This window comes from Solanum dulcamara, chromosome 2 (genome assembly GCF_947179165.1).
Source record: "Solanum dulcamara chromosome 2, daSolDulc1.2, whole genome shotgun sequence".
Classification (NCBI taxonomy): Eukaryota; Viridiplantae; Streptophyta; class Magnoliopsida; order Solanales; family Solanaceae; genus Solanum; species Solanum dulcamara.
Genome location: NC_077238.1, coordinates 23573916 through 23597511, shown reverse-complemented (window position 1 = coordinate 23597511; position 23596 = coordinate 23573916).

Here is a 23596-nt window from a genome sequence, read left to right as displayed (position 1 = left end):
AAATAAATTATTTAAATAAAAGAATCGATCATAAAAAAAATGGCTTCTCTTTAAGGGATTTAATTAAGTTAAACTAAACAGTTAATGTTAGAACTAAAACATGATAAATAAATATTATAATCTTAGTAAAGACAGTAGAAATTAGTGATACCTAAAAGAAAACATTTAAATTTTAAACATCAAACTACCCGAAACATATACCAAGCAAAATACATAAGCAAGATAAAATATTCATGTATTTATATTTCGTCGGATCAGCGCCGACTTATTAGTCGGAAGACAAAAATATAATATTTTATCGTTTTTTGCTCGGGTCGATTTCCATCATTTCCGAAGGGCCTATCTAGCCCTACCCCTCCTAAATTTGTTTGTTAATTTAATCCTAAAGCGAACTAAAAGAAATATTAAAAACAACTAGCATCTTAAAAGGTGTCTAGCGTCCCAACTTAATATCCAAGAGGCTTTGAACGTACTATTAGGATAGGTGTTGACTAAAGAAAATATAAGTTTCTTAATTAGACACATCATCAAACGAAAACAAATAAGACGTCACTTAGCACATAAAATCTCAAATAAGCCTCTATATTAATTAATTAACATGCTTGAAAACACAGATAAATAGTGAGGGTCAAGGCAAATATTAAATGTGTGTAAATGCCAAACCAAGATGACACAGAAACAAGGCTTAATTAATTAAACATATAAGAGCAATCTGAATTATTAGCATACTTGTGATAAAAGAAAGACATTGTTGACCATTTTAATTTATTAATTAAAGATTATAGAAACAAGATTTATACTTTATTACATGCTGAAAATTTAAAAATATACTATATGCATGGTTCATAAATGAAATGATATGCTGAAAATTTATTAAGATATTTATACATATGGATTTAATATAAAATGACATGATAAAATAATTACTAAAATCCCACATATATGATTTCTACTCATGAGCTTTAAAAGCTGAAAATTATTAAATAAATACTATATTCATTATTTCTATGTAACATAATATGCAAAAAAATTAATTAAAATTGTAGGCATGGTTTCAAAAATAGAATAATGTAACAAATATATATTAGAATCTTATAGACATGATTTTTGGATATAACATTATGATAAGAGATACTCACAGAAGCCCATAGATATGATATCAACTTAATTAGCATGCTAGGAATAAATTGACAAGGATCTATAATATTTAAGCACCTGACATAATGAGAAATATTTATAGAGTCCTATGGGCATGATTTCTAAATAGAATAATTGGATCAAGACTTGGTAAATTTTGTAGGCATGATTTTCTACATTAAAATAATATCATAAAAGCATTCATTATTACCGGATAACATGCTGAAAATATTAATAAGGTCTTTGAATATGATACCAAATATTTAACTTGCTGGAATTTATATAGTTCCTATAGGCATGATAAAAGTAATATTTTATCATTTAAGATGAACATGGTAGCTACGTAAGTTTACATGCTGAAAATTAATCAATAGACACCTACAGATATGATATCTAAAAGACAAATTATAATACAAATTTAATCCTTGAACAAGCATTTCATAACATTATGACAGTTTAAATTCACTAAGGCAAATGCAACTTATTAAATCTATATTACGAAGATGTTCCAAGAAGTCAAAATTAAATATATACAAACATATTGAAATGACTACGGATATTTAAAAAAAAACTAAATTCAAATACTTTGACACATATATTGATGGTTAATTAGTTAGCCTAACATGCTTAAGGTGAGATAGATAGACAACCATTTTATCAACAAATCTAACAAGTAGATACGGATAATAAAACACGTAGCACATAAATCCCTCCCCCTCTTAAATAGTTCCCCAAGTAATTTCATTATGTAATATTTACAAACTATTACATTTTTAGACAAAAGTAAATAAATAAATAAAAACAATATGAATAGACAAAGATGTAAAATGTAGTAGCTTCTCCGACTCAAGCGAACTCTTAGCGTCTCAAACTTTGAAGTTCCAATCCTGCTAAACTATGAAGAAGATACAAAGTAGTATACGAATAACATAGGGGTACATCGTAATGATAATTATATCTCAACAAGACAAACAAACAAGGTAAAACAATAAACCAAACAAATAAGAAAAATTAAAACTAACCTGGATACTTTAGTTAGAGGAATCAGTAAATAGGAATCTGAAAATCCAATGCAAAATACTAGAAGTGGAGTGTTAAAGTAGGCAAGAAACTCCCTTCTTTTTTTTTTCGGTTTGAGATTTTAAACTATCAAGTAAGAAATATTTTTCTTTCTTTCTTAGCTCTCTCCCTACTCTGGTCCCTCTTCTCTTTTCTTGAGTACTTAGATTATAAAGGAGTGGTGGATCATTAAAGTAATGCGGAATGGAAAAACTAATAAAATAATGCGAAATTAACAAATTAATAAAATAATACGGAATGGACAAATTAATTAAATAATATGGAGTGGACAAATTAATAGAATAGTACGAAATGGGCATGCAATTAATTATTATTATTATTATTATATATAGGGGGATGGGGAGGGGACAAGCGTGCATCAATTTGAAAATGAAATAAGGCACAAGGACAAACAATATCGAAAACGACATCCAACAATTTATTAGTTTAATGCAATCTAAGCATGTGAACATATGCAGTGATCCTCATATAACACTTCCACTTTTCATGCTAGCAATCTTTTTATTGAAATTAACTAAAATAATATTAACTATTATTAATAACAGTTGAACTGATAAATTCAAACAAAGGCATATGAGGCGAATTTAATTAAACAATCCCCTATGCATAACCAAATCAATGCTACCAAAATCAACAAACTAAATTATCCTCTCATTGAGATGAGAGAGTTATCAGGTGAGAAACTAATTTTGAATTTAAATAAGGGAAGAGATAAATTAGTAATTTTCATAGGGTGCTATAGAGAGGGGATCTGAGCAAACTGCAGTGGTCAAGGCTTGTTAAGAATATCGATAATTCACATATTTAGCATAGAGCAGTCTTACCAAAATTCATCAAAATTCGTAATCGTTCTAATTCAACGAGACAATGGAAATCAACTAAGGCGTAATTAGATATCAATTAAACAAAGTATTCACCCTTTTTTACACAATTTGAAAATTTGAACAAGGATTTTTAATTGAGCTAACACACGAACTAACACACAAACTAACATATTTGAATGAATTAGCTAGAACAGGATTTGAGTATAAGAATGTGACAACAGCGAAAGACATCAGAATTTCCACACATAAACATATAATGAATGAAGCACATCTATGAGTCCCGAATTTAGTGATTTTTTGGAGAAAATATAGAGTTGAACAAATGTACAACAATACACAATTTACAAAGAAATGGATGGCCAAATATTAGACAAAATTTCAATAACATCAACCAACAGTAGAATCTCATAATCAATTAACAAATAACAAGATTTGACATAGTAAATTTAGAGATTGAAATGAGCATACCCGGACGGATCTGTGACGATCCGTCTTTGAAGAAACAAATGGCTTGACCCTTAGCCTTGGTGTGACCACGGAGTCACTGGCCTTGGCGCTGCTGCGCGGTGTTGCTGTCGAGTTGGAGGTGGCTGCGTGGTGAAGGCGCGGAGCAGCTGGCTGAGAAAAGAAAACGCAGCCATGGCTGCTTGCAGCTTATGGCTGCTGCGTGAGGGTGTCGAGGGAGAGAGAGGAGAAGCGTGAGAGAAAGAGTGAGGGTGGAGGGTGCGGCAGTGTGTTGGTTTCTCCGGCGAAGGCGGAGACAACGATGGGAGAGCCAAAAATGGAGGAGGCGGCGGATTCTCTCTTTCTTTTTTTTTTCTTTTTTTTTTCTTTTCCTGAGAAGATGCCCACCCCTCTCTTTAGGGTTTTGGGTCTTCTTGTAATTAGAAATAGAAAGTGTGATCTCAGCCGTTCATCAAAATTGATGAACGGTTGGGATTAGATCTTGACATTTGATAAAAATGGAATGGATGGATATGATTAAAAGGTGGGTTCAAGATTAAAAAACAAAATGGGTTATATATGAATTTAATTTAGGGAAAAGACTATACTTAGAATAAAAATAGAGAAGAATTGAATAGATTTCTATCTAATTAATAATCATAATATAGCATAAATTTTATTTAAGTAGTAGTATATATATATAACATACATATGTATATACTAAAATGTGTGCGTAATTAATATAAAAATATATAATAAACTTTATTAAATAATAATTTTAATGCACGTGTATAAAATGTATTAAAATAGATATGCAATATAATAAGTAAAATATACACACGTACATAATATATGCTAAGTAGACACGTAAAATATTCGAACATATGAGGCTCGTTATTAAAAATAAAAATAGTAAAGATAATAGTTATAATATTAATAAATAGCAAAAAATATTATAAATAACTAACGTAAAATATATGTTTTATTGGGTAAAATTAAACATGAATTATTTATTTAATAAAGAAATAATTTTGAAAATTGTCTATTTATTAAAATAGCAATTCGAAAAGTAGTTGTGAGTGGTCAAAATTGGGTGTCAACAATCACAAGGTACTTTCCCTTTTACCTATATGGGATGCCTTATTTTCTATGAGTGGAAAAAGAAGGTATATTTTGAAGACTTAACAAAGAAAGTGGAAAAACAAGTAATGGGATGGTAAAACAACATGCAGACTTATGGAGGAAGGTATATATTGATAGCTCATGTTTTGATATCAATGCTTGTATATCTTATGTCATCCATGAATCCTCCTAAAGGGGTAATAGAATTCTTGTAAAGTTTTTCTAGGGACATGTAGAAGGAGTTAAAGAAAAGCATTGGATTGCTTGGGCTACCCTGTGTTTACCAAAATCATAGGGTGGCATAGGTTTTAGATCATTACATGATGTCTCAAATGCCTAGTTTTAAAAATTTTGGTGGAACTTCAGAACCTCTACAAATTCTGTATGGATTGAGTTTATGTAGAACAAGTACTGCAAAAACCAGCATCCTATCATGGCTCAGGGCTAATGTGTATCTCATTTGTGGAGGAAAATGATCAAAATCAGGAAAGAAGTAAAGCATAATATTTGGTGGCAAATAAAGCTGGAGATGTAGGCTTCTGGTTTAATAACTGGACTAAGAAAGGGGCTCTGTATTATATTGAAGAAGACAAAATAGGAAAAGAGGAGATAGAGGTAAAAAATTTATAGTGGAAGATCAATGGGACATGGATAAATTACTCTCATATATCTCTGAGGAGATGAGAGATCATATTATGAGTACTATATCTGCAAAATTAAGCTCTGGCTCTCAAGATAGGCCTTGGTGGATGGGCAGCTCTGTGGATCTTACTCAGTTAAATCAGCTTGAAAATTGATGAGGAAGAAAAAGGTGAAGTATGAGAAGTATGAGATGATTTGGAGGAAAGGGTTACCATTCAAAATTAATTTTTTCTCTTGGAGGGCTTGGAAAGGAAGAATTGTCATTGATGATAATTTGAAAAGAATGATAATTAATAGTTCCCAGATGTTGGTGTTGTGAGAGGAAACAAATGGAAAATATGGCACATTTATTTCAAACATCTTCCATAGCCCAAAAGCTATGTAAGTTCTTTTCTTCATGTGTAGGTTTGAAAGTTGATAGAAGGAATCTTATGCAGATGATAAATAGGTGGTGGTATGATGATGCACCTACTAAAGTTCAAAATTATACAAAGCAATTCCTGTTTTGATACTATGGAGTCTACGGAAAAGAAGAAATCATATAAAGCATGGAGGTCAAAACACTTTCGAAGTCTTAGTTCAATAGGTGATAAAGAACATTCAAATGTTGATTATGGTAAGATTCCCTGGAATTTCAATTGGAAAATCATGGCCTGACATTGTGAAGATACTAGGTAATCACAAACATAGGATATATTATTACATTGTTTAGTGAAAGTTCTTAGATGAAGGCCAATTGAAATACAACATTGATGGAGCTAGTAAAGAAAATTCGAGGGAAAGTGCATATGGTTTCTACATCAGGGATAGACAAGGGGATCTAATTTATGCACAAGCTAAAGAAATTTGGATTGCTAAAAAAATTGAAGCAGAGGCAAAGGCAATATAAACATCTTTAATTGTGAGTGCTATGAAAGTATATCAAAAATTAGTAATAGAAACGGATTCCTTCAGCCTAAAGAAAGTGATCTTAAGAACATGGATGATACCTTGGGATATGGTAGAGATACTGGAAGATATCATCAGAAAAGTGCAACACCAAGAAGTTACCATAAACCACACATTCAGGGAAGGCAACCAAATGGCTGACTACCTAGCAAACCTAGCTATCAATCCAATATAAATATAGGAATTTGGGAGCTTTGCAGATCTACCAACAATGGGAAAACGCATCAGTAATATTGACAAAGAACAAATTTCTACCATCAGAATAAAGACTAAACAGATTAAGCATCATGCAAGTTCAAATTGAAAAGTATAAAAATAAAGAGGGAGGAGATTAACAGCAGACACATTTACAAAAGAGTGCCTCCATATGGGGGTCATTGCATCTTCTTTAATAAAGTTTTTGCTAATCTACATTAGCACACAAAAACTTTCACCAAAAGGTGAGGGGTACAATGTCATCTTTATCTTTCAGGCATGTAGGTTAGCTTGGAACCAAGGTGGAAATGTACAACAAGCACAATACTAGCTGAACAAAATTAAGTTGGTCAGTTCAAAATAGAAGGAAGGAAGAAGACAAGAAGGATAGAAAGAAACCTTGGATTGAACTGCGAACTACGAACGACTACAACCATGCACTAGTGGACAACATATTACCTCCTAATCAAAAAAGAGTTGAGCTTAAGAGATAGAGAAAGAAAATGAAAGAGATAGAGGACACAAAATACCTTTTAGTAGTGAATACTCTTGTGAGAGCCACATAAAAAGAAGAAAAAAGAGAGGAGCCAAATGGAAACAAACCCAAAGGAGGAAGTGGTGGAAGGTCAAGAAAGAGATGAAAAGGGAAACTGAGGAAGAGGCGGATGAGTTTAGGGAAAGTTTCCTAATTATAGATAGAGGGATAGATAGGTTGGACTGAAATTTTGGATTCTTTACATTGAGAAATAAAATGGCCTAATCGGACAACAAAAATTTTGTTAAAAAAAAATAAAAATCCTTCCATTAAGCTGTCTGCTTGATTTCCTTCTTTAATATTTTATCTGTAATTCGTTTTAGCTCCAAATTTCTTCATTTTTACATCAGCTTCATCCTACAAATAAAATACATAATTTAGCATAATCCATAAAATTTGTGCTAAAAAATGATAAATAAAAATACTAAATGTAAGGTAAATAATGACTAAAATATATATATTTTTGGCCTCATATCACTACCCCACACTTAAATTTTTGCTCATCCTCAAGAAACTTTTAGAGCTCATAAAAAAAATTAAATTAGGAATGCCACCACTTTGGTTTATACAAATAATTAAGCCACACAAAAATTTGAAAACATCAAGTACACTTCCTGACCATCATGCAAGATATACAATAAAACCACAAACTTCTAACCTCCTTATCTCAATGAAGGAATCTAACTCATTAAATTTAAGCTTGCTCACCTACTTCATCGAAGAAATTTAAGTAAATCACCTATCTATCATAAAACAAGTGCCCTCACAAAAAGAAATATACCACACACTCAATTTAGGATTGAACATAATTTAAGGACTTAGTATCAAAGAACAACTCACGCACTCACAAAAGAATTCACATGTATGCACAAAGAATCATATGCTTGCTCATTATGTACATCTCCACTAATTAAGCATGCTTGAATAGAATTAAATAGGACTTTAACGGGTTATAATTTAGGCTAGATGACTAGTACGAAAACTATATAATGGTGACTTACACTTCCCTAAGCACTTTTTCACTTTTAAGACTTTATTACCCATTATTTTCTTATCTTTATTTTTGGCCCTCAATTCAATAATTATTTCAGTAGTAATTTTATCTAATTAAGAATGCTTCAATCATTTGTTTTCAAATAAATTTTTTCCCTTTTTTTCATGTCACATTCTTTCAAAGAGGGTTCTTTCATCACTTTTTCACTATCATTGATTACCTTTTATACCTAACCATCCCTTTTTTTCCAATTTAACAGCTATAATAAGCCTATGCTATAGTGCTTGTAATGACCCTCCAGGTCATTTTATAAATAAACTATTTATTTTATCATTAAAGTATTTCTGTAGTGACCCCAAGTCATTTATGACTTGTTGGCACTGACTTTTTAGTCGTCTAGTCCTTTATTTGGGTTTTAGGCCCGTTTCCCTATTTTGGAGCTTTTATAACTTGAAAAGTTGACTTTGGTCATAACTTCAGGAAAATGACCTCAGAATGGAATTTTGATGGTTCCATCAGCTCCAAAATGGTTGAATTAGGCTAGTAGCATGGTCGGCATGAGTACCGAGGTAATCGGTACGAGTTTAGGGCTATTTGGTACTTTTGCCGTTGAAAATTGGCCTAGGGTTGACTTAGGTAAATATTATTGGAAAACATACTCGGATGAAAATTTTGACAGCGCGATTAGTTTTGGAATGTCAAGTTTATTCTAGAACAATCCTCATTTTTCTTTCTAAGGCTTCTGGTCTAATCCCAAGTCCCGTTATGAAATAAAACTCAAAATGGCACTTGGGTGTGGGATCCATTTTTAGTCATAATAACTTCGTATAGAAATTTCAACTTTGCCATTGAGTTTAGAACTTCAAATTTTGTGGGGTAGCATATCTCATTTGAACACACGGGATTCTGAACAAATTTTGAGCACCCCGTCGGAGACTTGAAAAATTCCAAAAAATTCCATATTGTAGCAGTACTGGTGTAGGTGGCTTTCCTCCTCGTGTTCGCGATGGATCCACCGCGATCGCGATGAAAAAATGACTGGGGTTGACCCAATTTGTCTTCACGATCATGAGACCTGACCCTCGCGATCGCGTTGGTCTTGTTGGGAGCTGGTCGCGATCGCGATGCGTGTCCACGTGATCGTGATGAGTAATTACCTGGACTTTTAATTAAGACTAGAAAATGGGAATCAGCCATTTCCAAGTTTTTAGAACTCAAGTTTCTCTCTTGTTTCTTTATCAATCTTGGCAATTCAAATGTCGAACTTCAAAAGAATTTCAAGGAAAACCCGTTGGTGAGCTTGGGGAGTGTATTAGGGGCTTCGTGTGAGGTAAATTTGGTAATCTAGCTTCTGCCTTTATCATTTTTGAGTTGGATTTTTGATGAATTTTAGGGGATTATTTCTTGGTCATTTTATCTCCATTTTCAATGATTCTTGAGGCTAAATTATGTGTTTTTCCACAAGAAACATCGTAGTATACTTGGTTTGGGTTGTGGGAACTTTGTTTTTGATAAATTATTGTTTATAGATGTTGTCATAGTTTTTTCTTTTAGCTTGAAATGTGGGATTTTGTTGCATGCGTGGTTGTAGATGATTCTAGTGTATGAATTGTGTTCCTTTTTAGAACACTAGCTTGGGGTAGCGTATAGGACCTACTTTTGGGTCAATTATGGAATTTCATACACGGGTCCCATATTTCCCATTTTGGACACCAAAATTGGCTATCTCCAAATTCTTAATTTTATTGCTATAATGACCGTATTAAAGTTGTGATTCTATTGTTGATAGCGTGGCAGCGTTCGAAGGTCGTTCGAAAGGGAAAAGCTCTGATTCTTTGAGTTAGAGCATGCATAGTCGGCCTAGAGGTAGGCTACAGTTTTCCTCCTTTTACACTAGGCATATTTAGGCACTTGTATGATGAATTGTATGATCTTGGAGGGGTTTGGGTGTCGAACATGCTAAATTACTAAAATTCATGATCTAGGTGTTATTTTTAGGGAAAGTTTCGGATGGATATAGCATGACTCCTGTTATTGTTGATTACCCCTAACTTGTGGTGTATGTTGTGCTTTTGGGTTGTATATATTTGGAAGTATTTTTGGCCTTAGACTAGGCTTAGAATGGTATTTTCATAGACTTGCGTGATTTTGGTATTGTGGGCCTTAAAACTTCTTTGATGTTGTTTCAAACAGCTTAGCTCCTTGTAGACTTATATAGTATACTTGAGTCTGATAGTCTGAGCTTTAGCTAGGCAGTAACACATCTTCAAAACCTTACCTCCATAATTTCCTATTCTTTTATTGGTCCTGTATCACTTGGTTCTTGGTCCTAGGTCCTAGAAGTCTTTTCAACGATTCTAGTTGGATGTGGTTCGTGCCCACCGGCTCTATATAGCCTTGGTTTAGTTCCATCCCATCTCACTTAGTCGTGGTTTGATCTCACCGCCTTTATATAGCCTTAGTTCAAGTCCATTGCTCCTTACTTGCTTTGATTTGACTCCTTAGCTACTATTATCCGGTTCAATTCCGTGGTCTCTTTTACACGTAATTCAAATTCTCAATTATCTATTACCCGATTCAAGCGTGGTCTCTCTCACACGTTGTCCAAATCCATGATTACCTATTACCCGATTTAAGTTCGTGGTCTCCCCTATTTCTTATTTTGTTAATTGAAAGAAACCCTCTTATACGTGGCTTAAATCCATGATTATCTATTATCGGGGTTTAAGTCCTTGGCTACTTTCAAAACTCGGGTTGAGTCCCTAATCCTCTGGTGAATCTTCTGTTCAAGTCCTTATCTACTCTCAGCTTTGGGTTAAAGTTTCAGTCTTTCGAGATGGTCCAGTTTAAGTTTGTGAAATTGGTTGCATTATTGGAACTTTTTCTGATCCGTTTATTCTACTCCAACTATCCTTGCTCCTGTTAGGCTTATGGGATTCCGTTCAGGTTGTTACCTTAAACTTGTGCACGAGCCTACCCTTCGAGTTTATGAGAGATCAATGGATTTTGCTAGTTTCCTTCTCTTGTGTGTTGAGTACGCTCATGTACATACCTACATTTACTTCTTTCCCTGTCTTTGGTTGTGATTACTTTCTCGCATTTCAATTTACTTGTGCTTATGTTGCTAAGTCAGCCAATGATTCCTATTGAATACCTATTGTTTTGGTACTCATACTACACTCTGCATCAGTTTTTGTGAAGCAAGTCTGAGTATTAGCTGTCGGCATTGATTCGAGCCAGCTTCTATCTTGATCGAATGTGAGGGTGAGCACATAGTGTTTTGGAGTTACCCTTCTCCACCGTACATATATTTTTCCTGTCTTTTGCTTTTTGAGATAACCCTATTTCTGTGGTCCACTTTTGGGACTTATAGTCTTTTTGTAGTAGCTCTGTACATGTGACTTTCAGGTTCTGGGAAAGATCTTTTTATTTATATATATTTCGTTTAGCTTTCGTCATCCAGTTATGTTCTAGTTGTTTCATTTTTGTTTTAGTTGTATGGTAGGTATTCTACCCTAACATCCTCTTATTCACAATTTTGGGATATGGATTGGCTTGCCTACTGGTGGGTTGTATAGTAAGCGTTATTATGACATGAGAAATCGGATCGTGAAAGTGCTTAAGGAAGCAAGGTGCAAAAAATTAGGAATTCAACAAAAGAGTCAAGTCAAAAATATGACTACCAACAAAAGGCTACAGGCTCAAAAAGGCTAACTAGTGATATAATATTTGAAAAAAACTAATATTTATAAGATAAATCAAAAAAAAGTCTATTATCATCTTCTAAGCTAAGCAATATTTTTTATTTCGCTTTAATAACATGCAAGGCAAGTTCTAGACCAAAATGCAAAACATGGAATACGTGCAAATTCTCACCACACGGCACAAGTCTCAATCAAGATGGATCAACTCTACTTTTAAAATAGATAGGGTCATAACAAACTACAAAATAAAATAAGTTATATACAAAATTATAACAAAGAGCCTATGTGTCAAATAGTCTGCAATTTAATGAGCAATCAAACATTCGCAAGAAAGTGCTACTCAAAATTAGGCCTAAATAGCAAGTACCAAATCAAAAGGTCTTTTCTTTTCCCTCCAAACAAATAAAATAAAAAGAAAATTTAAATTCTAAAAATAAAATAAAAGATAATTCGGTTCAAAGGGACCCTCCTCAGAAAAGAACAGAAAAGAAAAACCAAGGGTATGCTAAGTGTGATTCTACTAAAGAATAATTAATTTAAAATTAAACAAAAATTAAAATCTTTTTGTATTTTTTTATATTTAAAAAGCAGACTAAGTGAAGACGAAGAATTAGTTTTTTTACAATTTTTTTCTGTTCTAGTGAAGTCCGCGAACAGTCCGCATCGTGGACCTAGCATAAATTTTGTTTTTTCCCCAAAAAACAATAAAAATTAACATAAATATTTAAACAAACCTAAAGTGCAGTCCATCCTAAATACATTGGAAGAATTCTGAACACACTTGAAAATATGTTATGTCCCCAAAGCATCAATTAAAATGTAAAACAAGGGTTAGAAAAACTCTCTGAGGCCTCTAGGCCTAGCTAGTGTCACAAATATTCAATGTTCATCACGAGGAGTGTGTCACCCCACACTTATTCTTCGTCAGGAAGGAACCTTAGCTCCAAATTTCAGGTATTCAGACTTCCCCAAAATCCGTAAACACAACAACACAAAAAAATGACACTAAGAAATTTTTTAAAAAAACAAGTTATACTATAAATTGGATTGCATCCCAACAAGCTCCTAATTTAATGTCGTGACATGACTCAAGTCACTCCCCATTTTTTTCAATCCACTTTGAGGATATGAATTTCACCCCTAACTTTGCATCCATCTTTTTGCTGCGTTCATAAGGTGGGGATAGAAAGATGATAAATTCAAGTAATAGATATTGCATGTGAAACTGCTTGGCTTTGAACTGAGGCATGCTGTTTTGTGTGTTTTCTGGTGCAAATAAGGTAGGATTCTTGCTCCTCATCCTCCCATTTCTTATAGATGTCAATATCACAAATAACATAAGAAATATAATATGGGATCAGAGTAGGGGGATAAGAGTTAGGAAAAATATGACCACCACATAAATACGAACATTCCATTCAAAAGATTGGATAGGTGTGCACAATGCGCTCTTCTGAATATTGTGACACTCGATATTCAAGTGGGGTCCTGCATAGTACTAACACGGATATCCATCACCCAACCACCACTTATCCACCCATCCATATCAATAAAATTATCAATGTTTTTTTTAAATGAAATATATACAAAAAAAAATAAAAAAATAAACTTATATAAATATTGTGACACTCGGCATTCAAGTGGGGTCCTGCATAGTACTAACACTGATATCCATCACCCAACCACCACTTATCCACCCATCCATATCAATAAAATTATCAATGTTTTTTTAAATGAAATATATAAAAAAATAAAAAATAAAAAAACAAACTTATATAAATAAAAAATATATATAAACTAGAAAAATAATTAATTTCTAACTCCCCGGCAACGGCTCTAAAAATAATTATGTCCAAACGCACACGTAAGTGTACGTAGTCGTGCAAGTAATAAAGTGGCTCTTTTTAGGAGCTGAATGTCAAACCCACAGGGACTTGTCAATTAACTATTTACCAAATTATATTAATTCTAATTATTTATTTAAGCAACTATTTAAAAGAAGAATTAAATTAATTAAACTAAAAATAAAAATAAAATAATTGGTGAACAATTAAGCAAGAACAGAGCATATTTTTACATAATCAATGAATTAATCGATCTAGGATTATGGTTTAACTAATAATCATGTTTAGTATCACTTTATCAACTTATTTAATTATCTAATTTTTGATTTACAGGGTTTATAATATGATCATGATCTTCCGACCTCTAACTGTCTACCACAATTGACAGTCTGACTACATCATTGAGCAGGGATAGACATGAATCAACTGCCGAGCATTACACTATCTTCCCGTATTTGAACCAAGCACGGTTCTAGGTATATCCCTATCCTAGATTCAAATCAATCTAAGTTTTTGACAAAGAAATATCATGCTCCTTATATTCCACTTTCTATCTCTTTATCCTTTTCTCGAGTTCAAGATAAGACAATATATTTATTCTAATGGTGATCAAACATTAAAATAGTAAGCATAAGAATATAAGATAAACTAATATGATAAACAAATATGTCGAATCAAGAATTTCTAAACAATCATCTTATTAATTTCCATAATCCTAGAATGAGAAGTTTAACTCCACATAGACATGGAACAATTACAACAAATCATTCAAAAAAAAGATGTAAAAATAAATAAGAAAGGAGAAGAAAAAATGAAACCAAAAATTCTCTGGCCTTTACGGCTGCTCCTAGCTCTTCTTAGGTCAAATATTATGTAAAATATGATTTTATAAATTATTTATAAGTGTATAAAAGAACCCAAATAAAATAATTGAGTTCAAAACTAATTAGAAAATCCAAAACATAAAGGAAATTAGACTGTTGAGTGTGCGTGTGTCAACTGCTTCAATCAATTTGATGATTGTCACGTGGCATAGCAGGTAATTCGTTGAATTCAATTATTGCTTCTTATAGTAATACAAGACATTGGAGCACATGCCAACACGGACCCAATATATGTTACTCACTTTGTTATAATTTATGGAACACAAATTAAATTTGGAGAGTCTATTAAATATTTTTTATGATTTGTAAATATCCTTTTGACTCAATATATGTGGCACTGATGGAATTTCGAGAGTCAACCAAATTTTATATGTCTTTTAAATATTTTAAGTTGTCAATTATTATGATTTATAATAATTTTTACGTCATTTTCAAATAAAATATGTTACTTTCTCTATCTCAATTTATATGACACTAATAAATTTTGAGAATCAGCCAAATATTTTATGTCATTTAAATTTTAAGTTGTTAATTATTATGATTTATGGTACTGTTTAGTCATTTCAAATAATATATGTTACTTTCTTTGTCCAAATTTATGCTGCACCGATAGAATTTTAAAAGTTAATCAAGCTTTTTATATATTTTTTAAATATTTTAAGTTATTAATTATTGTAATTTATAATATTTTTATGTAATTATGATTAAATATATAATATACTAAAAAAAGAAAATAAGATAAATAAATTAAAATAAAAAAATACAAAATGACTAAATTGCCCCTATCTAGGAAGCAAGCATGTTGACGACCCCCTGCTTCCTACACTCTTATTAATAGTACTAGAAAAGGGGAAGCACGTGCTCTGCACAACCCAATCACCATTATTTGAAATTTGTAATTTTTATTTGTGATACTTTTAATTTTTTAAATTCAATGATATTTTGTTTTCTTCTACTAATAATATTAATGATTTAACATTAACAATAGATATAAAAGGTAATTTATAGATAAAAAGATTGAGAAATAAAGTAATCAACTGTAATACTTAGTTAATAACAATAAATTATTATAGAATTTTGGACAATTAAACTAAAAATTTAAATTTAAAACATTGTGAATATTTTCTACACTTAATTAAGTTGTACCTGGTATGTTTTTTTAATAGTAAAAATTCACTGATGTCATAATATTTTCTTAAAATAATAATTATAATAATAATATCTTTTTAGTCATATAAAATAAAATACTTTGGATGGAATTTTAAAATTAAATTTTTTTTGTTAGATAGAAGACGAAATAACTAAAATATAAATAAGAAATACATAAATAATTAAATTTTCGTAACTAATTAAGAAAAATGAGGATACATACATTTTAATTAATGAGAACACATAAAAGGAGAGGATTGAATTGGGGCCCACCAAAAACTACAAATGAGTAAATGGGTTGAATTGAAAACAGGAATGAAAAAATGATGTTGCATAGGTTCAATCCCGATACCTTGCACATTGATTATCACTATTTAACCAGTAAGCCAAGCATCTTAGTATGAGGGAAAGTTGTAATGACCTTGAGGGTTATTTTCGGAAATTTGTATAAAATTATCATTTTTATCCCTATCATTAATGCTCCCGGGTATTATTTGTTAAGTTTGTGTGGTTGAATGTGTTAAAGTCTTAATAGATAGTGAAATGAGCATATTCTTGAGTTCTAAAGAGTTAAGAGGTGAAAAAGTGGTTTTCTGTACCAAATGGAGCTACGGGTCTCGGAACGGGATTCCGTGAGTTTCATCAGCTCTGGAATGGGGAATTTGGTCTAGGAGAGTCGTCAAAAATAAATTTGGGGTTGATATGTGAATTTTAGGTCTTGAGTTGAAAAGTGAAGTTTTAAATGAGTTGGTTTGATTTTGGTCAATGTTTTGAGATCCGAGCATCGTATGAGAATTCTGTCAGTTTCATTGTATTCAAAACGTTGGATTTGGTCTAGTTTAGCATTGACTTAGAGCCCCGGAACCTTAATCGTAGTTTTGAGTTTTTAGGCCAAAAGCTGAGTTTTAGGCCTGTAAGAGGTCTGAGAAGGTATTTTGTTCAACATGACTTCTTTTCGGATATTGACGAATTCATTGAGTCCAGAATGTCAAATTTAGTGTAGTAGCATATCCGATTTATTTTTATCGAACCCCTAATAATTTTTGAGGGTCCAACTGAGAGCATTTTTGGACTTAGCATTCAGTTGTGATCTGGTTTTTGGTGCAGGTGATTTTGTTCTTCGCATTCGCGAAGTATTTCTTGAGTTCGAGACTGGCCCAATGTTTACTCTATGCGATCGCGAAGACCATCCACGCGATCGCGAAGGTTCACTTCTCTATGTATTGCGATCGCGGAAGGTGGGGACGCGATCTTGAAGTGTATTTTCCCAGTGCTTCGCGAGAGTAAGTGGCTCGCGATCGCGATATACAAATTGTGCGTGAACAGTGTTAAATCATAAAAATAGTCCCATTTCCGAAAAACTACCATTGTTGTCGATTTGGAGCATGGAGAAGACGATTTTATGTAGATTTCTTGAGGAATATCTTATGGGTAAGTCTCTTTTTCAATTCCCCATCATTTATCTACAAATTTCCTTCCTTTAATCCTTGAATAAGTCTAGTTTTAATTGAGATTTTAGGGGTTTTGTTCTTTAAATTTCCAATTCAGTTCATTGATTTCTACCTTGTTCCTTGGCCTATTTTATGGGTTTTCAGCCATGAGTTCATTATTATGAGTATAACATGATTTTTCAATAAAATTCCAGATATTACTTTTTCTGAAAGTTATCAATTTTTGGACTATTTTAACGCTCCCCCTCGTTCTGAAACCTATCAATATGTGTGTCATTGGACTCCTTATGACACGTATGTTTCATTCTTAATAGTGGGTTATCATTTCGGGCATTGAATTCAAAGGTCATTCGTCCGGTAGAGCGTTCGAGTGCAGTTTCGACAATTAAGGTAAATTTGGCTATCCTTCTTGGGGCTGAGCTGGGGTGATTAGTCAAGTTCTATGTTGTAGACTTTGGGATGGAATTGTAGTGTAGTTTGGGATTGATAATTGATATTGTGATGCCCATGTGGGGGCCTTATGTGATATTTTATCTGTGATTGAGACTGTATAATCTATGACTTGACTGAGTAGAGATGAGTAGAGGTTATCAAACTAGTAATGCCCATCTAAAGGGTTGAGTTGAGGGTTTTGAGCATGCCTGAATAGTAGTATATTATTGAGAAAGGGGTGAATACTTAATTGATGTATTTTTCCTTCTCATTACTGTCTATTGAGGGTGAATATCATTCTTAGGTTAAGTTTTGAGAACTTTGAACCTGGTACTACATGTTGAGTTGAATATTACCTCAATGCCTTATACATTGTGATTGCATTCATCCTCATTCATACTATTATTGATCATTGAGAAGTTGAGAACTATGAAAATCCTTTTGAGAAAGAAAATGTGACATCTTTTATATCTTTGACCATGAGATAGGTGACACGTGAATGAGACATTAGTTTTATGAGTCCTTGGCCTTGAGTTGGGTGGCGAGGTAGTTAATACATTGAGATTGTGATGAGGTATATGGTCTGCGAGACCCCTATGGGTACTGCTTGGTAGCACAGCTCAGTAGGTGTATACGACAGGTTGTGTGACATCCTTGATTCCACCGTATCATTATATCATTTTATCATCATATTGAATTGCATTACATTGATACCTGTGATACCTGACCTATCTGTCTAATTGTGATATTGAACTATATTTATGTGTTTACTTTACTCGCACCGTTTTATATAAATTAGGGGCAGCGTAGCAAGAGTGAGACTTTTCTGCGTGAAGGTGGAAGAGTTCCTTAGTTTATTCCATAGCTTTTGATTAATTCCTTATACTCAGTCAGTTAAACCTATTGAGTACATATGGATTGTACTCACCCCTACTTCTGTGTCATTTTGATTCAGATACTAGCCAGGGTGTTCATCGATTGTTGATTCTAGCGGATACATTATTAGTGGATCAGTGTTGAGATCTTGGGATCCAGATCGTCGCTAGTCCATCTTTCAGTTTTAGTCTTTTTCTATATTCAAAGACTTAAACTGTGTATTCAGACTCAGATTTATATTTAGATGCTCTTTACACATATGACACCAAGTTTTGAGAATAATTTCATTGTTGTTGCCCTTTTATTGTATTTATTGTGGCTTGACTTTCCTATTGGGAGTCTCATATGATTTTACTTTTTGGATTGCGCATTAGGATGGGTTTGGGATGCGTGTCATCATGACTTCGATTTTTGGATCGTGACAAAAGCACATAGCTGAAGCTGACATGTTGATGGCCAGCTTTGTGCTTACTCACTCTTCTTAGATAGTTAGTAGGTATACGAGTCTGTATAAGCATTGGCCCAGCATATATTCTTCTATTTGTCTCAATTTAGGGACACAAAAAATATTATGAGAGTCAGTCAAATTTTATATAATTTTAAAATATTTTAAGTTGTTAATTATTGTGACTGCAATTTATAGTATTTTCAATCTAATTTTTAAATAATATATGATACTCTCTTTGTCCCAATTTATGTGGTACAAGTAAAAATTTTAGAGTCAATTATATTTTTAATATATTTTAAGTTGTTAAACATTGTGTTTTATAGTACCATTTTCTTCGTAATTTTTAAATACATAACATACTAAAAAGAAAAGTAAGACAAATAAATTAAAATAATATATGGTATTTTCTCTATCTTAATTTACTTGGCACATGTAAAAAATATAGAGTCAGCCAAATTTGTAATATGGGTTTTAGTTATTGAGATTTTTACTATAGTACTTTTAACGAAATTTTCAAATAATATATATCACTTCCACTATCCCAATTTATGTTCCTATATCCTAATTTATGTGACACAAGTGAAAATTTAAGAGATAGACAAATTTTAATATATTTTAAAAATACCTTAAATTATTAATTATTGTGATTTGTAGTACCACTTTCTTCATAACTTTTAAATACATAACATACTAAAAAAGAAAAGTAAGACACATAAATTAAAATAAAAAAATATGCTATTAGTAGTGTTAAGTAACTATATAAATTAATAATAGTTAAACATAAAATTTCAAAATAAATAAAATAATTATTTTTAGTATAGGCTTCTAGTAAAATAAAATGAAGCAAAATTTACATCAAAATAGTAAAAAATTTCAACTAATTTTTTTATGATAATTAAAAGCAAATCAATCAGCAACATTTTTTCAAGAGCTGCCTCACGTGGCCTTCAATGAAAAACCAACAAAATACACCTATGAAGCTTCAGTTTATAAGTGATGTGGAGTAATTTAATTGGCCCAAAAATTAAGTAAATTACCAAAAAAACCTCTTGACCCGAAGCTCCTCTCCCTCTTATAATATAGAGTAATATAAAAAATATTAATATTATTTTACAATTATTTTACGATCCTTTCATTAAGCTGTCCGCTTGATTTCCTTATTTAATCTTTCATCTTTAATTAGTTTTGGCTTCAAATTTCTTCATTTTTGCGTCAGATTAATCCTACAAATAAAATACATAATTTAGCACAATTCATAAAATTTATGCTAAAAAAGAACATATAAAAATATTAAATATAAGACAAATAATGACTAAAAATATATATTTTTTGCCTCACATCAAAGGGGTTCTCAGAGTTGAATATGACGAGTGGTGCTACGGATCATAGGAAGAGTTATGGACTGTAAGAGGTCCCGTACATAGAGATTCAGAGATTTGATTTTTAAGGCTCAATAGGATGAACAAACCTACGATCTATAGGAAAGTCTACGACCCGTAGGAGTTGGTCGTAGACCAACTTCAGAGAACATGGAACTTTTCTCTTAATTCCACGAAGCCCTTTAGTCGACCTGTAGGAGGACTTATGACCCATAGGTAGGGTCCATAGGTCACCTCAGATAGTTATTTTTCAAGGTTATTCCAATCTTTTCCTATTATTTTAACAGTTAAGTTATGTCGTTTTGGCTTATTGCTCAGTCCTATAACAACCCTTACACTTCAAAAAATACCCATTTTCTCTCATTCACTCAACCCCCCACCCCCCCAAAAAAAACTCTTTTAGGTTTCTTCTCCAAGGTTCCCTCAAGTCATGCTAGGGTTCTTCAATTTCAAATCTCCATTGAAAGATATTTTAGGGATTTGATTTAAGCTATGCGGGAATTTCATCTATGTATCTCTTTTTATCCACGGAGTCCAAAAAAATCTTCAATTTCACTTTTTGATTTCTTTCAAAACCCTAGATTTTCGTGATTATGCATTTGGTTCAATCAATTATGGTTTTATTCATTCCCAATGATTTGATCTTAATTACATGTTTTTAAGGAATTTTACATGAGCCTGTGCATTATGCCTATTTTATGATTATGAATTTTGTTTTAGAATTATGCATGCATCATGATTGAAAAAAACTATGAATTTAAAGATGTTTTTTGATAAAATATCGAGTATGAATCTATGAAAATAAGGTTGCTTCAAAGTGAAATATTCTCATTACGAAGGATTTCCATGATTTTTATGAAAAAGCTTATTAGGATTTAGATGATTAGATAAGTGTCTTTTATGAATATGTTATGATATCATGATATATTGAAATGAGCTATTATATGATTTTAAGTATGTTATGGTGATTTTTATATTACTAGAATCTTACCATTTTCAAAGCTTATGATACACTTATGTATGATATTCTGTTAAGAGTTTACTTAAAACGTAGAGGACTTTGGAATTCAGGCTCTCCCGTTAGGAGAGGCCAGTCTCTAGTAGTAATTCCCTTGTCCCATAACTTTGTGCCCTCGTAGGATGTCCCATTGGACAATTCAACTTAAACTAGTGGATCCACATATTGCTTATTTCATGGTCCTTATTTGGCCAATAGGACAACCTCTTTTCGGCGTTGAAAAGACACTGAACTCCGTGTTATAGCTTAGATAATTTATGTTGGTTAACGGTACCTCTCATAATGACTTATGATTTTCCTACGAGCTTTGCACTGGCCATGCTTTATGTTTCTAATGATGTGTTAAAGGATTATGTCATGCTTTGGCTTGGTCATTGTATTATCATATTTTATGTCATGCATTGCATATTCTCCATACTCAGTATATTCCATAGTACTGACTGTATACTTTTTTTTACGTATATTATTTTATAATATAGGTCACGATGCTTCACCTCACGTACGCGGTTAATATTAGATCTTATCAGCATATAGTGCTTTGGCGAATTCTCATGGTTCGAGGTCATGGCCATATTTTGAGTTCCTTTATGTGTTTTTAGACTTTTTCTTGTTTTCAGATTATTTCTTGAGCTAGGGCTTGTCATATGCCACACTTATGATAGTAGAGGCTTGTTGTCAAACTTAGTATGATTTCCGCATTTTCAGTTGTTATACTCATATTTTCTTATGTAAAGATTGCTATTTTAAGGTTTATCTTCTACTTTGCAAATTTCTTGCTTACATGCATTATCTTAGTGTCATGCTTATGTCAAGTGTCTTGTTTAGGGTCCCTTGGGATCCTATTCTCTATGTCATATCTAGGGGGTAGCTTGGATCGCGACAAACTTGGTATCTAGAACATGTTTTTTCCCAAGTCATAGGTGTCTAACAAGCCATGTTAAGTAGAGTCTTATTCATCAGTGTGAAGTTCGACACATCTATGAATAGAAGGCTATGAAATATTTAAGAAACTTCACTTTTTTTATCACACTTAAGTCGTATGATAGAGTTGAACTCTATTAGGTTTCCTTCTCACTCATGTTCTATGCGCTTAAGAATCATGCCTCCAAGAGGATCTCTATTGAGAGAGAACCTGAATCAAGATGAGGAGCACTAAACACCTCAAGATCCGATTGATCCTTTGGCCGAGCAAGTCACTCATGCCAATTTTAGGGATATTTTTTACGTGCTTGCCAAATCCATGACTGCACAAGCTAACCATGAGGTTGTATATCCCATGCACCCAAATGTGGGTACGGTGGTGACAAGAGTTCAATACTTCACAAGAATGAATCCTCCAGAATTCCATGATTCAAAGGTGGACAAGGATCCACAATAGATCGTTGAAGGAATTCAAAGGATTGTGAATATCATGGGTGTGACTTTGGTGGAAAAGGTGAACTTGGCCTCTTACTAACTGAAAGGGGTTTCTCAAATATGGTTCACCCAATGGAAGGAAGAGAGGGCTATCAATGTGGGTCCTTTGGATTGGGACAAGTTCAAGCCTGATTTTCTAGACCATTTCTTTCCTCTTGAGATGAGGGATGCTAAGGTACAAGAATTTCATTAACTTGAAACAAGAAAACATGAGTGTGAAAGAATATGCTTTGAAGTTTACTCAATTGTCTAAGTGTGCCTTGGCTATGGTTGCCAACTCTAGAGCTCGTATAAGCAAGTTCATTTCTAGTGTTTTGAAGATGGTGGTCAAGGATTCTAGAACCAAAATGTTGATTAAGGATATGCATATCTCGAGGTTTATGACTCATACTCAACAAATTGAGAAGGAAAAGCTTAAGAAAAGGGATAGAGAGACTAAGAGGGCAAGGACAAATAATGCTTATTTTTCTCATCAGAGGTTCGATAAGACTGATCTTTCTCTGTTTTGACAAATTTTCTCCAACCTGAATTTATCTAGTTCTCTAGATCAGAAGATCAACAAAGATAGAGTGTGTAACCCTAAGCCTCAAGGAGGTGATCTTAGTGTTCCAATTGTCCCCTCATGTAGGAAGTGGGGGAAGAACCACCAAAAATATTTCTTAGTTTGTTCTGATGCATGCTTTGGTTATGGTAAGATGGGTCATAAGGTAAGATATTTCCCTTCAGTTGCTAGCAAGGGTAAATATGGGCATCACCAGACTTGGTCTACTTCTTCAGGTCGCCTGGATTAGAAAAATAATTCTACACGTTCTGGTGGTGGTTAGTGTCATAATATATTTTAAGCTCTTTAGACTGGAAAGGATCAGGAGGATCCTTCCTGATGTGGTCATTGGTATGTTATGAGTCTTTCAGTTTGATGTTTATGCTTTATTAGATCCTAGAGGGAATCTTTCTTTCCTGACTCCTCATGTTGCTACAAAGTTTGATGTCAGTCTTGAAATTTTGTTAAAACCTCTTTTAGTATCTACTCTTGTCAGTGATAGTTTTAGCACAAGGGATCTATAGATATTGTTT